Source organism: Neofelis nebulosa, chromosome 8, assembly GCF_028018385.1.
Source record: "Neofelis nebulosa isolate mNeoNeb1 chromosome 8, mNeoNeb1.pri, whole genome shotgun sequence".
Taxonomy (NCBI): domain Eukaryota; kingdom Metazoa; phylum Chordata; class Mammalia; order Carnivora; family Felidae; genus Neofelis; species Neofelis nebulosa.
Window position 1 is genome coordinate 7,754,001 of NC_080789.1, and position 19,282 is coordinate 7,773,282.

Genomic DNA, 19,282 nt, shown 5'->3' on the forward strand with positions numbered 1-19,282 from the left:
GAGGGCTCTGATCTTTAACCTGCAGTCTTTGGCATCCTCCATTTAAAATTGAGAGTCCCGGGGCGCCTGGGTGGCTCAGTCGGTTGAGCATCTGACTTCGGCTCAGGTCATGATCTCACGGGTTCGTGAGTTCGGGCCCCGCGTCAGGCTCTGTGCTGACAGCTCAGAGCCTGGAGCCTGTTTCAGATTCTGTGTCTCCCTCTCTCTACCCCTTCCCCGTTCATGCTCTGTCTCTCAAAAATGAATAAACGTTAAAAAAAATGATGAAAAAAATAAATGGAATTGAGAGTCCCTAGGGTTGCCTGGGTGGCTCAGTCGGTTAAGCCTCAGACTTCAGCTCAGGTCATGATCTCACGGTTTGTGAGTTCAAGCCCCGCCTCAGGCTCTGTGCTGACAGCTCGGAGCCCAGAGCCTGCTTCTGATTCCGTGTCTCCTTCTCTCTCTGCCCCTCCCCCACTTGTGCGTGCGCGCTCTCTCTCTCTCTCTCTCTCTCAAAAATAAATAAATGTGGGGCGCCTGGGTGGCGCAGTCGGTTAAGCGGCCGACTTCAGCCAGGTCACGATCTCGCGTCTGTGAGTTCGAGCCCCGCGTCGGGCTCTGTGCTGACAGCTCGGAGCCTGGAGCCTGTTTCCAATTCTGTGTCTCCCTCTCTCTCTGCCCCTCCCCCGTTCATGCTCTGTGTCTCTCTGTCCCAAAAATAAATAAAAAACATTGAAAAAAAAAAAATTAAAAAAAAAAAATAAATAAATGTAAAATAAATAAATAAATAAAGTTGAGAGTCCCTAAATCCATCTGCTCTGTGATGTATTAATTTTTGTATCTTGATGCATACATATATCAACAGTACAAGAAAGTAGACGTTTGAGCTTTCCAGTTTCAGAGCATTTCAACGAAAGTACCAGACTTTCAGAAAGGGAAGGAAGCAGAGTGGGGACCTCAGTGGCAGGAACCGTTAGCATAAGTTGAAATGACTGTTAATTAGGAATTCAGTTGAAACATCTTGTTCAACACAGGTTGCTAAGCAACAGTGGCCACCAAAACATGTGGCCATTCCTTTGCCACAGAGCTCCTGGGCCTGGGTCTCATGCTGTATGTACGGCAGGTACCCTTTCTGGTTGGTCTGGATCGTGCCTTCGGGGACGCCTGGGTGGCTCAGTTGGTTAGGTGTCCAGCTTCAGCCCAGGTCGTGATCTCACAGTTCGTGGGGCTGAGCCCCTTGTTTCTTCCCTCAGCAGCGTTTGACATAAGTGATCATTCCATCCTTCCTGAAATGCTGTCCTTTCTTGGGTCCCCTTTGGTCTTCCTCCTGCCTCTCTGGCCAGCCTTCTCTCCGTTCTAGGGCTTTTCTCCTCTGCCCGAACCCTAAATATTGGCGTTCTCCAGGGCCCCGTCCTGAGCCTGCATTTTTCTCTTTACTTCTCACCACGAGTGACGTCTTTTATTTTTAGTGCTCTAAATATCATTTATATGCCCCCCATTCACATCTCCAGCCCATGTGTTTGTCATCTGAGCTCCAGACTCCTATACCCATCTTTATAGATGACAAGTGGAAATCGCATCATAAGCCACAAAACAGAACACTTTATTCCCTTACCGCATACCTATTTCTCTTCTAGTTTTCCCCATCTCAGTACACAGCTCTACTAAGCACTCAAGAACTTTGAACCCATCAGCAAATCCATCCCCCCTTTCAATCTATCAACAAATCCCATTAATTCTCCAAAACCGGCCTCAAATATTTCCATTTCTTTCTACCCCTACTGGCACTGCTTAAATCCAGACCACCATCATCCCTCCCCTGGATGCCACTGGAGCCTCCTAGCTGGTCTCCTGTTTTACCCCTAACCCATAAATTGGATCGATTGATTCCCCCCAATCACTGATTTGCAGGTTGGGTGCTCTTTTCTATACCAAATCCCCCACGTCTGCTGGGCTTCTCCCAATTATTTTACAAGACCTCTGGGAGAAGGGGCAAGGAGGGTGGCACAGTTCCTGTCCTCATGGAGCTTCCATTCCAATGTGATCTAAAGGAAAGGAGCCTAACTTTTTCTGGTCGTGATCTCGGGCCCACAAGGTGCTAACAGCTTTGACGCTGCCCTGCTACCTGTGACTCTGGGCAGGCCTCAGTTTGCCTCCTCTGCAAAATGGGACGACAACGGGCAGCTCCAGCCCCTGGCGCTCCATTGGTACGTTGTGGAGGTAAAAGCGGAGAGGTGAGGTGGTGCTCTCCCAGGCCCCGCCAATTCCCAGCCCGGAAAGGCGGTGGGGGGGGGGGGGGAGGGGGCGGGGCCCGCGGCCACGTGGCTTGGGGCGCGCGCAGGTTCCGAGCGCCAACCGCCGGCCGCCCCGCCTGCCCCGCCCCCGCCCCCGGCGCGCGGCCGGCCCCTCCCCGGGGCTGGAAGCTTCTGAAGCCCTTTGGGGAGCGAGTCCGGCCGGAGCGCGAAGGAGCGCGGCGCGGGCTCGCCTGGGCACCGGGGCCCAGGCCAGGGGGGGCGGTCAGTGCCGGCCGTGTAGGTGGGAGGCGCCGGGGGTGTAGCGGGCCACCAGGCCCTGGAGAACCACTGAGCTGGGGGCCGGCAGAGCTGGGACACCGCCCCCGGGTTTCGCCGTGGGGGCGGGGGGCGACGAGACCCCTCCCCCTTTTGTCTTAGGTACTCGGAGGTGGGGGGGGCTGCGCCCGGCCAGAGCAATTAGCCCAGCGCCGGGCCTGGAGCGACTGGGACTTGCAGTGTCCCGGCCTTGATTGCAATCACTGTGCGGGGGTGGGGGGAGGGGAAACAGAAAGGGAGCGGTAACTGGGCTGACGGAGGATAACTGCCATTATTAAGCACCGCGGGCTGGCCAGGAGCAGTCACCGCCTCTTCCTTCCCGAGGGGGCAGCCGAGGCACACGGGATACAAGCATGTGTCCTGGAATTGTGGAAGAGGCAGAGCTGGGATACGAACCTGGGACATGTGGCTCCTGGCCCGCACTGCGCCAGGATGAGGAAAACGTGTACGTGAAACAGGATTTGAAAACCTGGAAGGGTTTGATGAGTGGCAATAACCGGGCGAGCTCAGCCCTAATCGCCCGTGGGAAGACTTTTATCTTTTTTTTTTCTTAATAGGCAACACTTTCCTCCACCGTAAAAATGGTTGGACTTAGGAAAACTAATGACTAATATGTAAGTAGTGCTTTGCAACGCATAAAAAAGCACTTTCAATTACGTTGTCGTAGGTAATGCCTCACAATTAACTCCCCTAGTAAGCTTTTTTATTAGCCTCCTTGGAAGATGAAGACATTGTGTCCTAGAGAGTTTTGTTAGATCAGGGAGCAGTGATAGAGCATGATATTGAATAAGTCAAAGGTTTTTCAGGATAACTGCCTTGGATGAGCATAAAACTCAAGAACTCGAACATCCTGGGACCTCATCATCTGCTAGTTTAAAATACTTTTGCTGAATCTGCTTGCCCTTCCCGACTGTCAACAAACTGTACCTACGCAACCCAAACTGCTACCACACAGCTATTATTTTTAATATTTCTTTCGGGTCTTGGCTGTGCTGCGATGAGTCCTTCAGGCAAAGTCACAACTGAGAGGGAGCCAGACGGGGAATTGGTTGCATTCTGAATATTCCAACTGTTTTGGGTCTTCTAAGTAACAATTATTTTGAGGGCATTGGTGATAAATAATAATAATAATTTTGTCCTTCCTATTGACAGGTCCACCTCCTAGCAAATGTTTGGAATGAACATGAGAAATGTAAGTAGGGATTTTGAAGTATCAGTTAAAGGAACCTAAACTGTTTATTTAGGAAATACTGGCGGTTAATGTGGTGATAACCATTTCAGGATGTATAAAGTTAATTGGTAGACGCTTATCAAATGCCCATTTTTGAGGACTATATTTCATAATACACGGGGAGAGGTCTATACAGGTGGCAGGCAGTCTGTCATCACAAACACGGCAGACACCCCGAGAGATGCAATTTTTTTCAGTCCCTATGGGTCTGTTAAAGGGAAGGTGGGCACTCTGTTTCCTAATGTCTGTGATGGGTACCAGGTGTTGTCTGGGCTAAATGTTTTCATTTATCCTGTAACCAGTTGTATCCTCACAACACACTTAAAAGGCAGGAGGAGTTCTTCTCTTTTTTAGAAATGAGACTTAAGGGGCCCCTGGGTGGCGCAGTCGGTTAAGCGTCCGACTTCAGCCAGGTCACGATCTCGCGGTCCGTGAGTTCGAGCCCCGCGTCAGGCTCTGGGCTGACGGCTCGGAGTCTGGAGCCTGTTTCCGATTCTGTGTCTCCCTCTCTCTCTGCCCCTCCCCCGTTCATGCTCTGTCTCTCTCTGTCCCAAAAATAAATAAAAAACGTTGAAAAAAAAAATTTAGAAATGAGACTTAAGCTTAGGAAGGCTAAGTAAACCAGCCTTCTTGGAGCCAGAACAACTTTTCACTAAACCACACTTTTCTTTTTTAAAAATTTTTTTTTTTTCAACGTTTTTTTATTTATTTTTGGGACAGAGAGAGACAGAGCATGAACAGGGGAGGGGCAGAGAGAGAGGGAGACACAGAATTGGAAACAGGCTCCAGGCTCCGAGCTGTCAGCACAGAGCCCGACGCGGGGCTCGAACTCACGGACCGCGAGATCGTGACCTGGCTGAAGTCGGCCGCTTAACCGACTGCGCCACCCAGGCGCCCCACTAAACCACACTTTTCACATTGTTGATCCGGGTTCAGAGACAACAAGTATTTCACGAACATCTACTTACGCCAGGTGCTTTTGAGTATTTTACTGAATCCTCATGACAGGCAGTCGTGCCTTTTGCTCATTTCAGCCGATCACCTTAGCAATCTATTAGCAATCTATTGATTGCTTACAATCTATTAGCCAGCATGCAAAGGAAATAGTCCACTCCCTCACGTAGGACAGGAGATAAGCATGTGGAAATCCGCGGGAATGTTATGCCCCCCCTTTCTAAATATGATGGGTGTTGTGGGGATACCAACAGCAGCAATTCCTTGAATATCGTCCTGACCTCTTCAAAAGGTTGGCTGCAGAGCACAAAATGTGGGACTTGTATGACAAATTGAGTTGCAAGAGCATTTTTTCCCACTGGTTGACAATTGAGTCTGCAAATGCCATTGGTTTCCTGTGATAGACGCCCCCATAGTGATTAATGGCACTAACCATTGATCCGACACTTGGACCAATTAGCTGTTACTTATAAAAAAACATCAGGTGGAAATTCTGACATGGCTATAAGCCAGGCTGCGGGAAGGGGGCTGAATAGGTGGGCAAGGCACGGTTCCGAGTCTGCAGGGCCTTGGATGTTACCCTAAGACATTTGAGTTTTAATCCGTGGGCAGTGGGAGCCACTACAGTGTTTGAAAGGGAAGTGACCGGACGGGTCAGGTGGAACTGGAAGCAGGGAGGTCAGGAAAAGAACTATTGCAGTTAGTTAATTGGAATGAACGTGGAGGTGTCCAGTAACTGATAAAATTGCTAACAGCTCTCATCCGTTGAGCTCTTCCTGTGTGGGGGGCTGTGTGTGCATTATCTTTGAGCTAAATCTCACTATCCCCATTTTATGGGGTAGGAGGCTATGCAGGTGACTTGTGTAAGGTCACACAGTGACTAAGTGATAGAGCCAGAGTTCAAATCCACGTCTGTCTGAATCTAAAGCCTTAAGGCTGCAAATCTAAATCTGTGTCGCAAACATAAACACCTGTGACCAGTATTAGGCAGACTATCCAGATCTTTGTACAGCGGAAATTGCCGTATAAAGTACCAGTCTGGTTGATTTGTATCTCAGACACATCCCAAATCTGCCCTCTTACCTCCTTACCCTACTACCCCGGATGAGTCACCATCATTTCCTGCCTGTGGTCCTCCAGTAGATGCCTATTTTCCCAGTGTCTTCACTTGCCAACTGAAAACCTATTCTTCACCTAACAGCCTGAATGATCTCTTTAAAATATAAATCAGGGGCACCTGGCTGGCTCAATGGGTAGAGCATGAGACTATTGACCTTGGGGTTCTGAGTTTGAGCCCCACGTCGGGCGTAGAGATTACTTACGAAAAATAAAAATGAAAATGCATAGAAGCTGCAAAAATAAAATATAAATCAAACTATGCCCTCCTCCTTCTTAAAACACGTGCCTGGTTCCTTCATCGCTCTTAAAATCTGATTCCTTACCTTGAGTTATAGGGGCCTATATGATCTGTCAGCTACCTGCCTAGCCCATTTCATTTTGTTCCTTTCTCATTGAATTTCAGCCCTACTGCCCTTCTTTCTGGCGCTGGAACATGCCAAGCTTGTTCTTGCCTTGGGGAATTTGCACTTGTAGTTTCTTTCTAGAATGTTCTTTTCCTAGATACTCTCATGTCTGGCTGCTTCTTGCCATTTAGGTTTCAGTTCAAATGTTGTCTCCTCAGAAAGGCCTTTCCTGAGCACCCAATGTAGTTTGTGAAGCTCTCTACCGTATCACCTCTTAAAGTTTTCTTCATTGAATCTATGGCCACACCACCCTGAACACGCCCGATCTTGTCTGATCTCAGAAGCTAAGCAGGGTCGTGTCTGGTTTGTACTGGGGCGCCTGGGTGGCTCAGTCGGTTAAGCGGCCGACTTCGGCTCAGGTCATGATCTCACAGTCTGTGAGTTTGAGCCCCGCGTCAGGCTCTGTGCTGACAGCTCAGAGACTGGAGCCTGCTTCAGATTCTGTGTCTCCCTCTCTCTCTGACCCTCCCTCATTCATGCTCTGTCTCTCTCTGTCTCAAAAATAAATAAACAAAAAAAAATTTTTTTAAAGCATCCGACTTCAGCTCAGGTCATACTTTCGTAGCTTGTGGGTTCCAGCCCCGCAAGGGGCTCTGTGCTGACAGCTCGGAGCCTGGAACCTGCTTTGGATTCTGTGTCTCCCTCTCTCTCTGTGACTCCCCCACTCGTGCTCTGTCTTTCTCTCTCCCTCTCAAAAATAAATAATAAAAAACATTAAGATTAAAAAAAAAACTTAAAGTTTCTTCATTGAACTTACCACAATATACTATTTAGTGTTTATTTATTTTCTGCTTCCCTGAATTGTAATAGCTAAGACTTATCGAATGCTTACTCTTGTTAGCCACTATTCCAAGTGCTTTAATATGTATTTTATATGTATTTTATATACATACATATCTATTTTAATATGTATGTATATATGTGTATATATACACACACATACATATTAAAGTTTATTTATCTATTTTGAGAGAGTGCAAGTGGGGAAGGGGCAGAGAGAGAATCCCGAGCAGACTCTGCACAACTAACGTAGGGCCCCATCTCGCAAACCAAGAGATCATGCATGACCTGAGCTGAAGTCAGACGCTTAACCAACTGAGCCACCCAGGTGCCCCTATTTTTTGTATTAAAAAAAAAAAAATGTTTATTTATTTATTTTGAGAAAGAGAGGCAGAGAGAGTGCATGCACATGAGCAGAGAGGGGCAAAGAGAGAAGGAGAGAGACTGTTCAGCAGGCTCCATGCTATCTGCACAGAGCCTGATGTGGGCTCAATCTCACAAACTGTGAGGTCATGATCTGAGCCAAAATCAAGAGCTGGATGCTTAACTAACTGAGCCACCCAGGTGCCCCTTCTTGTCTTTTTTATGCTAGCTACTCTGACAGGTGTAAGGTGATAGCTCATTGTGGTTTTGTTTTGCATTTCCCTATGATGAGTGATATTGAGCATCTTTCCATTTGTCTGTTGGCCATCTGTATGTTTTCTTTGGAAAAATGTCTATTCCGGTCCTCTGCCCATTTTTTTTGATTTTAATTTTCTTAATCTGTAAATCCAACATGGGGTTCTAACTCACAACCCCAAGGTCAAGAGTTGAGCATGCTCTACCAACGGAGCTAGCCAGGCACCCCTGCCCAGTTTTTAAATGTTTGTTTGTTTGTTTGAAAGAGAGAGAGGGAGGGAGGGAGAGAGCAAGCCAGGGAGGGGCAGAGAGAGAAGGAAAGAGAAATCCCAAGCAGGCTTTGCACTGTCAGCTCAGTGCCTGATAAGGGGCTTGCACTCATGAACTCTGAGATCATGACCTGAGTTAAAACCAAGAGCTGGACTGATCCATGCAGGCGTCCCTCCCCTGATCATTTTTAATTGGATTTTTGGGATTTTTGTTTTGTTTTAGCTTTGAGTTATATTCTTTATATATTTTGGGTATTAATCCCTTATGGGATATATCATTTGCAAATATCTTCTCCCATTCAGTAGGTTGCCTTTTCCTTTTGTTGATGGTTTCCCTCTCTGTGCAACAATAGCTTTTTATTTTGGTGTAATCCCAATAGTTTATTTTTGCTTTTGTTTCCCTTGCCTGAGGAGTCTTATCCAGAAAAATGTTGCTAGTGTCATTACCAAAGAAATTAACTGCTTCTGCTTTCTTCTAAGAGTTTTATGGTTTCAGGTCTCACATTTGGATCTCTAATTCATTTTGAGTTTATTTTTGTGTATTGTGTAAGAAAGTGGTCCAGTTTCATTCTTTTGCATGTAGATATCCAGTTTTCCCAGTACATTTAATGAAGAGATCATCTTTTGCCCATTGAATATCTTTGCCTCTTTTGTTGTAGATTAATTAAGCATATGTGTGGATTTTGTTCCAGGTTCTCTATTCCTTTTTTTTTTTTTCTTAATTTACTTAATTTATTTATTATTTAAAAAAAAATTTTTTTTTAATGTTTATTTATTTTCGAGACAGAGAGAGACAGAGCATGAACGGGGGAGGGTCAGAGAGAGAGGGAGACACAGAATCTGAAGCAGGCTCCAGGCTCTGAGCCGTCAGCACAGAGCCCGACGCGGGGCTCGAACTCACGGACCGTGAGATCATGACCTGAGCCGAATTCGGACGCTTAACCAACTGAGCCACCCAGGCGCCCCAACTTAATTTATTTTTAAATGTTTGTTTATTTTTGAGAGAGAGAGAATGAGCAGGGGAGGGGCAGAGAGAGAGGGGGAGAGAGAGAGTCTGAAGTGGACTCTGTGCTGACAGCAGACAGCCCCATGCAGGGCTTGAACTCACGAGCCATGACGTCATGACCTGAGCCAAAGTTGGATGGTTAACTGACTAAGCCACCCAGGTGCCCCCCCCCCCCCAAGATTTTATTTTTAAGTAATCTCTATACCCAGTGTGGAGCTCAGACTCACAACCACAAGATCAAAAGTCGCATGCTCTACCTACCAAGCCATCCAGGCGCCCCATGTGCTCATAACTCTTTACCGTTGATCTGTGTGTCCATTTTTTGTGTCCACACCGTACTGTTTTAATTACCACAGCTTTGTAGTATATCTTGAAATCTGGGATTGTGACAGTGCCAGCCTGCTCTTCTTTTTCAAGATTTGCTTGGCTATTCAGGATCTTTTGTGGTTCCAAACAAAATTTTAACTATGTGTTCTAGTTCTGGGGAAACCTGTACCCACACTCTTAATTAAGTGAGAGCAGACACCTTCTCTTTCCCACCTCTGCGTCCCAGCACCTTGGACATTGCACGGTGTTTTGCAGGCTCTTAATTACAATCATGGAATGAAAGATTGTAGTCACAATAGAAATAGAACTACATTATTAACCAAAAGTTAGGAATTAGCCTTGATTCTGCTCTCTGCCACTCACAATTCCTTCTGCAAATTCTGCAAAGAAGCAGAACTTCTCACCTGTAATATATATCTCCATATGTCCACTTGCTGCATTCCCACTGCTACCACCCTTCTCCAGTTCTTAGTTGACTTTGTCCTAGATGTCACTGCTACCTCCCAGTGGTTACCTAAATCACTGGCCTCAGGCACCTCTTCTGACTGCTTATTGGTATCTGCTGAAGCAAAGAATCAGGTGCACTATTAGGGCAGAAATATATTTTTTTAAGCTTGTTTATTTTGAGAGAGAGAGAACCGGCAGGGGAGGGGCAGAGAGAGAGAGAGAGGGAGAGAGAGAATCCCAAGCAGGATCCCGTGTTGTCAGTGCAGAGCCCAGCGTGGGGCTTCATCTTGCAAACCATGAGATCGTGACCTAAAGGGCAGAAATGTGTATTTCTGTTGAATGAAAATTTCCTGGCTGACCCTAGCGTGTTAGTTTGCTGTAACAAAGTGCCACAGACTGTGTGGCGTAAACAGCAGAAGTTTACTTTTTCTGGAGGCCGGAAGTCCAAGATCAAAGTGTCGGCAGGTTTTCTTTCTTCGGAGGCCTCTCTCCTGGGCGTGCAGATGCCAGCTTCTCGCTGTGTCCTCCCATGGTCATTCATTTGTGTGCACGTGTTTGTGTCCTAATCTCTTCTTACAAGGATACCAGTCATAGGGCCCACCTACATGACCTCATTTTACCTTGATTATATCTTTTTTTTTTAACGTTTATTATTTTTTGAGAGAGAGAGAAAGAGAGAGCAGGAGAGGGGCAGAGAGAGAGAGGGAGAGAGAGAATCCTCAGCAGGTTCTGTGTTGTCAACTCAGAGTCCGACACGGGGCTTGAACTCACAAACTGTGAGATCATGACCTGAGCCAAAATCATATGCTCAACCAACTGAGTCACCCAGGTGCCCCTACCTTGATTATATCTTGGCCCTGTCTCCAAACACAGTCACAGTCACAGATTTAAAGAGGTTGGGATGCAGTTGAGCCCATAACACAAGTGACATCTGTCCGGTGCTGCACAAAGCTGCCGGCTTGAGGTAGTTTCAGCAGGAGCTCACAATACATTCCTTTAGGTGCCATCCTGTGTCTGCAAAGCTGTTTGTTAGATGTTGTGATAAAAAGTATTGTGCGTGATGTGGAACCAGAAATGATTCCTGATTCCGAGGTTTGAGGAGGTGTGCGGTGCTAAACAGGCATTCAGTTCTTGGGACAGAAATACTGAGTTTGTTTGGGCTTATCTGCTTAATGAACAGAACTGTTAGGTATTTCTGGAGACCTAGGGAGTCATGAAACAATTACTGAAACACTGGCTGCCCCATGAATTGTGAAAAGTTGGGAGCCTTTACTCCAAACAAGTCAACAACACCAGGGGAAGATTTTAATTATACAGATTTCCCCACGTCCCACCCGAGACCCTATTGAAAAAAGTATCTGGGAGTTGAGCCCTGGGTCAGTTTCGGGATCCACTGGTCTAGCCTAACCCCTTCATTAAGTCCTAGAAAGGGAAATCTTTTGCCAGAGGTCATACAGCAAGTTAGTGGCTGAGCTGGGACTAGAATCCAGATTCTAAAGGAATCCATCAGATTCTCTTCCTCTTCATCAGCATTTCCCATACCCACACCTGCAGATGTTGTCATGACCATCTGCTGCTTGAAAACAGACATGGCTCAGGGGCGCCTGGGTGGCTTAGTCGGTTCAGTGTCCCAACTTCTGCTCGGGTTGTGATCTCGTGGTTTGTGAGTTTGAGCCCCGCGTTGGGCTCTGTGCTGACAGCTCGGAGCCTGGAGCCTGCTTCAGATTCTGTCTCCCCCTCTCTCTTCCCCTCCCCTGTTCACGCTCTGCCTCTCTCTCTCTCTCTCTGAATAATAAATAAACTTTAAAAAACAAAACAAAACAAAACAAAACTAAACAGACATGGCCCTGACCTCAAAGACAGCAATTACACGGACAAACTCCATATTGAATACATCAGTTGCATTTTAAAAATTTATATCGTATAAGATCTGTATGAGGAAAACTGTGAAACTCATGAAAGAATTTAAAGATAAAGTAAAGGGAGAGATATTTCATGTTTATGGATGGAAAGACTCCATATTGTCAAGATGTCCGTTCTTTTCAACTTGATCTATAGATTCAGTTCAATCTCAAGATCCCACAAGTTCTTTTGTGGATTCTAAAGTTTGTATGTAGAGGCAAAAAGAATAACTAAGCATCGAGAAAGAACAAAGTCAGGGGCGCCCAGGTGGCTCAGTAGGTTAAGCGGCCGAGTTCAGTTCAGGTTGTGGTCTCATGTCATGGTTCATGAGTTCGAGCCCTGCGTCGGGCTCTGTGCTGACAGCTCAGAGCCTGGAGCCAGCTTCTGATTCTGTGTCTCCCTCTCTCTGCCCACCCCCCTCTCAAAAATAAATAAACATGAAAAAGAAAAAAAAGAAAAAAGAAAAAGAGCAAAGTCTGAGCGATGTGGGCAGACCAGGTCCAAGGATCCAGAGGGGTTCCTACAGGACCAGCCGAGAGGATCCCTAGCTGCACGCAGGGTAGAGATCCAATGCAGGCCAGCAGGAGGTGAGACGAGAGTTTACTGAAGGTGCGAAGAGAGTGCAGGTACAGAGTGTCTGGGAGACTGAGAGAGGAAAGGAGAGGGTCTCATCTTTGCTCAGGATCTGGGGTTTTGACTGAGGCTTATAGTCTGGTGTATGTGCCCTCTCAGGCATCAAGGAACCTGTTAGAACAAAGACAAAGGCTCAAGTGTTACTCCTTGGCGCCAGAGGGTTTTGGCATTGAGATGTCTAGCACCAGTGGTCTGGAATACGCATATGATGGTTTTGTTGGTCGTTCTCAACTGGTCCTCCTTTAGATGTTGTCTATTCTAAAGAAATCATCAACTCCTTGTCCCTTACAAGGAAGGTGTGCGCTATGTGCATTATGAGGCTTGTGTGAAGTGAGGTGTGCAGGTCCTAGCAAGATTGGAAGTGGGAAAAGGAGCAAAAAGTAGATTAAAAAAAATTTTTTTTAATGTTTGTTTATTTTTGAGAGAGAATGAATGGGGAAGGGGCAGAGAGAGAGGGAGACACAGAATCCGAAGCAGGTTCCAGGCTCCGAGCCGTCGGCACAGAGCCCGACACGGGGCTCGAACCCACAAACCGCGAGACCATGACCTGAGCCGAGGTGAGATGCGTAACTGACTGAGCCACCCAGGCACCGGGCAAAGAGCAGAGTTTCATGGAGTCTTTGGTTTCTCCATCTCCAGAGGACTGATACCACCCAACTTCAAGACTTCCTGTAAAGCTACAGTAATCAAGCCAATGTGGTATTGGTGAGGAATAGACAAATAGTTTAATGGAACAGAATGGAAAGCCCAGAAATAGACCCACATAAAAACAGTTGACTCCTTGACCAAGGAGAAAAGGCAATGCAATAGAGCAAAGGTAGCCATTCTTTTTTTTTTTTCAACGTTTTTTTTTTTTTTTTAATTTATTTTTGGGACAGAGAGAGACAGAGCATGAACGGGGGAGGGGCAGAGAGAGAGGGAGACACAGAATCGGAAACAGGTTCCAGGCTCCGAGCTGTCAGCACAGAGCCCGATGCGGGGCTCAAACTCACGGACCGCGAGATCGTGACCTGGCTGAAGTCGGCCGCTTAACCGACTGTGCCACCCGGGCGCCCGCAAAGGTAGCCATTCAACAAATGGTGTATAACAATTGGGCATCCAAATGCAAAAAAAAAAAAAAAAAAAAAAAGAATCCAAACATAGACCATACATCCTTGACAACTTATTTTTTTTTTAATTTTTCTTGAGTTTATTTATTTATTTATTTTATGAGAGAGCGAGAGCACAAACGGGAGGGGCAGAGAAGAAGGAGAGACAGAACCCTAAGCAGGCTCTGGACCATTAGCCCAGAGCCCTATGGGGGGCTCGAACCCATGAACCTTGAGATCATGACCTGAGCTGAGATCAAGAGTTGGATGCTTAACTGGCTGAGCCACCCAGGCACCTCAATCCTTGACAAAATTTAACTTGAAATGAATCATAGACCTAAATGTAAAATGCAAAGCTATAAAACCCCTAGGAGATAACATAGGGTAAAAATATGGATGATCATGGAGATGGTGATGACTTTTTTAACTTTTTTCTTCTTGAGAGACAGTGAGAGAAGGTAAGAGCACATGAACAGGGGAGGGGCAGAAAGAGAAGGAGAAGAGAGAATCCTAAGCAGGCTCTGCACTGATAGCAGAGGGGATCAGTCTCACAACTGTGACATGTTCACTTGAGCCGAAATCAAGAGTCAGACACTTAACCAACTAAGCCACCTAGGCGCCCCAAGATTTTTATTTATTTATTAAAAGTAATCTCCACCCATTGTGGGGCTTGAACTTACAAGCCTGAGATCGAGTCCCACGCTCTACCCACTGAGCCAGGCAGGTGCCCCATGGTGATGACTTTCTAGAAAAACAAAGGTGTGATCCATGAAAGAAAGAATTGAGAAACTGGACTTCATTAAAATTAAACATTTTTGCTCTACAAAGGACATTGTCAAGAGAATGAAGAGCCAGACTGGGAGAAAATATTTGCAAAGGACATCTCTGATAAAGGACCAAGATCCACAACATAAAAAGAACTCTTAGAATGCAATGATAAGAAACTAACCTGATTTTTAAAATGGGCCAGAGATCTTAATAGACACAACAGGGGCGCCTGGGTGGCTCAGTCAGTTAAGCGTCCGACTTCAGCTCAGGTCACGATCTCGCGGTCCGCGAGTTCGAGCCCCGCGTCGGGCTCTGGGCTGATGGCTCAGAGCCTGAAGCCTGCTTCCGATTCTGTGTCTCCCTCTCTCTCTGCCCCTCCCCTGTTCATGCTCTGTCTCTCTCTGTCTCAAAAATAAATAAAAACGTTAAAAAAAAATAAAAAAAAATAGACACAACAGATGGCAAGTAAGCATATGAAAAGATGCCCTACATCATGTAACAAACGAGGTGCCAGTATACACCTATTGGAATCGCCAAAATGTAGAATACTGACAGCAAATGCTGGCAGGGATACGGAACAGCAGGAACTTTCATTCACTGGTAGTGGGAATGCAAAATGGTACATTCAATTTGGAAGACAGTTTGATGGTTTCTAACAAAACTAAGCATAACCTAACCCTACCATCCGGCAATTGTACTTCTTGGCCTCTACTCAAAGGAGTCGAAGCTTGTGTCCACACAAAAACTTGCATATGGACGTTCATAAGTGTCTTTCTTCGTAGTTGCCAAAAGGCAAATGGAGAGATAAACTGTGGTCCATCCAGACAATGGGATATTATTCAGTGCTAAAAAGAAACGATCTAGCAAGCCATGAAAAGACAATGGAGGAATCTTGAATGCGTATAACTAAGTGAAAGAAGCCAATCTGAAAAGACTACATGCTGTATGAGTCCACTTATATGACATTCTAGAATAGGTAAAACCATGGAGACCATAAAAGATCAGTGGTTGTTAGGGGGAGGGAGAGATGAAGAGACAAGGGCACAGAGGATTTTTAGGGCAGTGAAAGTATTCCATGTGATGCTGTAATGGTGGATGCGTGTCATACGTTTGCCTAAACTCACAGAATGTACAACACCAAGGGTAAGCCCTAAGTAAACTGTGGAGTTAGGGTGATAACGATGTGTCCATGTAGGTTCATCAGTTATAACAAATGTACTGCTCTGGTGGGACATGTTCACAATGGGGGAGGCCATGAATGTATGCGGGCCAGGGGCGTATAGGAAATCTCTGTACTTTCCACTCAATTTATTTATTTTTTATTAAAATTTTTTTTCACATTTATTTTTGAGAGACCGAGCAAGATAGACTATGAGTGGGATAGGGGCAGAGAGGGGGGGGGGTGGGGGGACACAGAGTCTGAAGCAGGCTCCAGGCTCTGAGCTGTCAATACAGAGCCTGACACGGGGCTCAAACTCGTGGACCATGAGATCATGATCTGAGCCGAAGTCGGATTCTTAACTGACTGAACCACCCAGGCGCCCCTCTTTCCACTCAATTTAGCTTTGAAGCTAAAACTCTAAAAATTAGAAGTCTAATAAAAAATTTTTGTAGATCCTTTTGTGGGTCATAGATGTGATGATTGAGAGTTCATGCTGTTATTGTGTGAGATGTGCTTTCCTCAAATCTTATTATGGCACTGGCACATTACCTGTCTGATGTGGAAACAAATGTATCTAGAAGCTCATAAACAAGTTTAAGTGTCCCCATTAGAGCTACCCATTTAGTGAAGTAAAAAGAGGGCTGTGGGAATTATACAACTCGAAGCAATCAAAAAATATTTTAATGAGTATTTACCATGTGCCTTTTGAAAGACACAGGGAACTATAAAAGAAATATAAAAGGTTGTTTCTGGGATATCTGGCTGTCTCCGTTGGTAGAGCATGCGACTCTTGATCTCAGGGTCGTGAGTTCAAGCCCCACATTGAACGTAGAGCCTATGAAAAAAGATAATAGAGGCACCTGGGTGATTGAGTTAGTTAAGTTTCTGACTCTTGATTTCTGTCCAGGTCATGATCTCAAGGTCATGGGGTCAAGCCCCACATGGGGCTCTACACTAACAATAGGAAGCCTGTTTGGGATTCTCTCTCCCTCTCTCTCTTTCTCTGCCCCTCCCCCCTCTCAAAATAAATAAACTTAGAAGAAATAAAATAAAAAATAAAATAAGAAATAAAATCTTGGAGCACCTGGATGGCCCAGTTAAGTGCCAAATCTTGATTTTGGCTCAGGTCATGATCTTATGGTCGTGGGATTGAGCCTCACTCTGGGCTCTGCTATGAGCATGGAATCTGCCTGATCTCTCTCCCTTTCTTTCTATCCCTTCCCCCTCGCTCACTCTCTCTCTCTCTGTAAATAAATAAATAAACATTAAAATAATAAAATCTTGTTCCTGCAAAGTTAAAAGTCCAGTTCTTTGTCCTGAATTGTGATAATACAAATGAACTTTAAAACTACCGCCCCCACCCCCTGCCCCCACCGCTCTGTTCCAACTCTGTATCTGTAATTCAGAGGTCGAGAAAAAGTGTTCATTGTTAATGGTGTGTTCTCTAGCAGATGTGTGACATCTTGTTTGCCTCAAGTGACAGAAGGAATATAAAAAAAAATACTCTGTAAACTATAAAGTGCTTTACAGAAACAGATTATTAGCGTTGCTTTGTGAGATGAACAGCTTAGTTCCAGTACCTGTTGAAATAATACAGTGAGGGGCGCCTGGGTGATTCAGTCGGTTAAGCGTCTGACTTCAGCTCAGGTCATGACCTCACAGTTCGAGGGTTCAAGCCCCGTGTCGGGCTCTGTGCTGACAGCTGAGCCTGGAGCCTGCTGCAGATTCTGTGTCTTTCTTGCTCTTTGCCTCTCCCTGCTTGTGGTCTCTCTCTCTCCTTCTCTCTCTCTCAAAAATACGTAAGCATCAAAAACATACAGTGAAATAAAAGATGGCATAGAATTTGAACAAAGATTAGAAAGGAACCATGAGGGTTTTCACTTCTGGTCACTTGAGAATTCCACTGCTAACCAGATCTGAGGAGGGGGATGGGAGCCTTTAAGCCCTGTGGAGAAGAACAGAGATTAAAATGTTTTTGGAACATGGAACCCAAGAAGAAAGATGAAGGGATTAGGACTGTGAAGCCCAAAGAAGATAAAAGTCTTCTTATTTATTGGGAAGATAAAAGTAAGGGGTGTCTTGTGTTGAAATAGGTCTGGGGGATCTGCAAGATTTCTCTGTCGCCACCACTGGGAACACTGGGAATCGTATTTGGGTTCTGGGGATAAGCCCAAGGCCCTCTGAGTTCTCCCGGGCACTTCTCTGATGTGTCTTCTGCTTGAGAATATGCTCAGACGGCCATTCTGAATACAGAACTGCTCTGAGAGCCAGGCTTTTAAGGTGGCTTGTGTGGGGAGGAAGGTAGCCAGCTATGCCCCTGAGGCTTTTCACTAATAGTGGTCTCAGAAAGTGTTAAGAGTTGCTACCTTGGCTAAGAATTCTTCAGGAAAGTTAACTCAAGAGGCACGTGATTCCCTGATTCCCCGTCCCCAGGCACTCCTGGCCCCTTAGGAAGCTGTGACATTGGTAGTTATACCCTCTTTTCGGTGGCAGATGAAAACATACAGCTTTGTTTGGAGCAGTTCCTAGTGGTTAGCGTTCCACAGAGATGCCACCGGGACTTGGGCAGGTGGCTGGTGACTATTTCACAAACACGCAGGGTTTCAGTGAAGGAGCCGCGCAGGGGTTGGGGTGGAGAAGGGCAGAAATAAAATGGTTTTGGCATATGGGAACCCAGGAGGAAAGCTGAAGGGCTCAGAACCGTCCCTGCCACCTAGTAAGTCCTGTGTGTTTGTGGGAGCTCTTAAGAGGGGGCGGATTCCATGTTTAAATTGGGTGGCGAGATTGGAATCGACTTGAAGAAGGTGAGGGAATCTGCTCAACTGGTCTCGAGGAAAGAGTATTCCAGGCAGGATGAACGGCCGTAGGAAAAAGTCTGGCAAGTTCCACAGCATCACAGACACCCTGGGGCTGGGTTGGGTGAGAGACTAGAAAGGAAGTGTTCCTGCTTACATGAGGCCCGTGAGGCCCTGGTGAGGATTTGGGCTTGCACTGTCAGTGAGATGGAACCACACGGGTGGGTGGTTCACAGAGGAACAGCAAGATTCGGTCTTTCTCTCTGGCGTACTAGGAATGACCGGGGAGTAGTGAGGGGCAAGGGTTGGAGTAGGAAGACCTGGCAAGAGGTTCTGGCAAAATTGGACAGGATGTAGTGAGGCCGGAGTAGTCAGAGGAGGTGTGAGGAGAGTCTGATTCTGGAAATGTTGAGAAGCCAGCATTCACTCCTGAGGGACTAGTACAGGGCTGTGAGAGTGTGCCCAGAAAAGTTTGCTGTCTTTCTTTATATGCGTGGTGACCCTGTGTTGTTTAGTCTGAGTTGGAGGGATGTGATTGCCATCGAGTGGTTGTGGGAAAAAACAGATTATTCTCTCATTCAGAGTATTTGTTGAGCACCCACTACATGTTAGGCATACGATGATGAAAAAGACAAGCTAAGGTCATTATCCACATGGAGCAGCCATTCCAGTCAGTAGAATTAGACAGTAAATGTGTAAACAGTGCCAACCAGGGGTAAGGGCTATGCGGAAAATAAAATGGGGTAATGTGATGACATCTTGGGTTGCTCAATGTCAGGGGCTGGAAGAGCCCTCTGTGGAGGTGACATCTGCCCTGATGCCATTCATCCCTGAATATCAAATGCTTGCCTTTAGAATGATCTAGACCATTAGAGATGTGTCACGACCTCTCATGGAACGCTTGAACCAAATTTCATTTTGTTGTTACCTCACAAGACTTTTTAAACTATAGCCTAATGAAACTCCACGTGTAAACTCAGGGTATTGTTGAGAATATTGTCCACCGTGAGGATCAGTGAGTGAATTTTTCTCATATCCCCGTTCCAAAAATTGTGGAAATACTTTTTTTCTGATCTTTTGGCTGCAGTCATGTAACCAATTGTTTTCTATTCTTTGCTTCTGTGGCTAACAAGCTAAAAATCAAATCTGTAACCCCTCCTCTTGCAAGCATATAGGAGTAATGGCATACGTTCATATACTAGCTTAATCCCTGTTTCAACTTACTTTATT

At 45.9% G+C, this 19,282-nt stretch overlaps 1 long non-coding RNA gene and 1 other non-coding gene across 5 annotated transcripts in view; both read left to right on the plus strand.

Moving 5' to 3' along the window:
- The first annotated feature begins 2,432 nt into the window (after window positions 1-2,432).
- The window catches only part of LOC131518806 (uncharacterized), a 48,753-nt gene continuing 31,903 nt past the window's right edge, over window positions 2,433-19,282 (plus strand). For 2 of the 4 annotated variants that reach the window (XR_009265287.1, XR_009265289.1), the window contains exons 1-3: window positions 2,659-2,994; window positions 3,107-3,163; window positions 3,702-3,741. This is a non-coding gene — a long non-coding RNA (uncharacterized LOC131518806). The other 2 variants (XR_009265288.1, XR_009265290.1) reach the window with 2 other exon arrangements.
- LOC131484209 (small nucleolar RNA U13) lies at window positions 15,710-15,816 on the plus strand. Its single transcript, XR_009248109.1, has one exon. It is a non-coding gene; the product is annotated as a small nucleolar RNA U13 (small nucleolar RNA).